Raw genomic sequence first — 1357 nt, 5'->3', positions numbered from 1 at the left:
GCTCCTCACTTGTACTCCCGTTTCATGCTGCGACGACGACGCTTGGCACCTTTTTACAAGGCAAAAATGAGAAAAGGGGGAAAAAAAAAACCCCAACAAAACCCCCACCCGGGGTAGCTCTCCTCGGACTTTGAAGTGTTTCAAGTGATACAGTGAAGGCTTGTGTGCCAAAGCGTGTGCGCGCCTGGGCTTTGTTTTTCTTCAAGCTGTTTTTAAGGTTGGCCTCGGCCTTGTGGTGAACGTGACCGTCCTGCCCCCGCAGGGCCTTTGGCGAGAGGTTTAGTTTGCGTTTTTCTGGCTGTTCTGAAAGCAATTCCCCCTCAAAGCGGGCGTTTCGCGCTCTAACCGGGCGGGTGTTGAGGACGGGTTTGCCGCCCGGGAGAGGAAGGCGCAGCCTCCGCCTGCCCGACGGCCGACTTGGTTTGGGTTTTCTTCGGTTTAACCTTTCGGCAGAGTCTGTCGGGTTGATTGCAGCAGCTCAGCCGCCCCTTTAAGCCTTAACGAGAGAGCGTTCGGGTCTCAGTGAGCCCGTTTCCCCTCTTCCAAGTCGGGATCCTGCGTGGTCGGAGAAACGGCTGGGCCGGTGTCGGGGAGATGATGCGGAAATCGCCCGCCTCGTGCGTGCCGTTGGCCGCGGATGAATCCTTTTCCCCAGCACAAACGGAGAGAGACCTGCTTACGGGAGAAGGGGGGAGCCCCGGGTGATGGAGGGAGTGTGTGCGGTTGTAGGTGGATCCGTAGAGTGTCGGGAAGGCAAGCGGGAGGGCGATACGAGGCTGCAAGCAGAGAGGTTGGGAAGCGGATTCCTGTTTTATTCTCCTCTCGGAGAAACTCAGCCCCTTTGGCAGCGGGGTGGGGGGTTTCCTTACGGCGGTGCTGGGACACATCCCGTTTTTGGAGATGAAAGCCGGCGGTGCTGCTCCGCTGTCACTAAGCGTGGGGGTGAAACCCCGGGTGCCGCGTGGGCACAGGGACCCCGCGCTGAGGGCTCTCTCCACCCTCCGGAGCTCTGTGCCATGCTGGTGGCAGCGCTGGGCTCCTCCTGCTCCCTGGGCCGTTGGGGCCAGCGTGACGCTTGGGCTTGTGACGTGGTTTAGTTCGGTTCACGCCGTGGTGGTTGGCGGAGGCTGCGTTAGGGAGGGTCCTGGGGTTGTTCAAGGTGTTTAACCACCCCAGAACCTCAGCAACTTTTATTTTGAGGCTTGATACGTTGCGAGAACGCTGGGGAAGGAGCGTCCTGCTCTCTGCCCGTCTCCTTCCCACCGTCCTGAAGCCGATTTGTGCTGAAACCCAAAACTGCCGGGGCTACAGCGCCCCGTGGGCCGCGTGTGGCGGGCACGGAGCGGGGGGTGGAGCC

Source organism: Eurypyga helias, unplaced genomic scaffold, assembly GCF_000690775.1.
Source record: "Eurypyga helias isolate BGI_N326 unplaced genomic scaffold, ASM69077v1 scaffold36385, whole genome shotgun sequence".
Lineage (NCBI taxonomy): Eukaryota > Metazoa > Chordata > Aves > Eurypygiformes > Eurypygidae > Eurypyga > Eurypyga helias.
Note: the sequence above shows the minus strand (reverse complement) of the source record.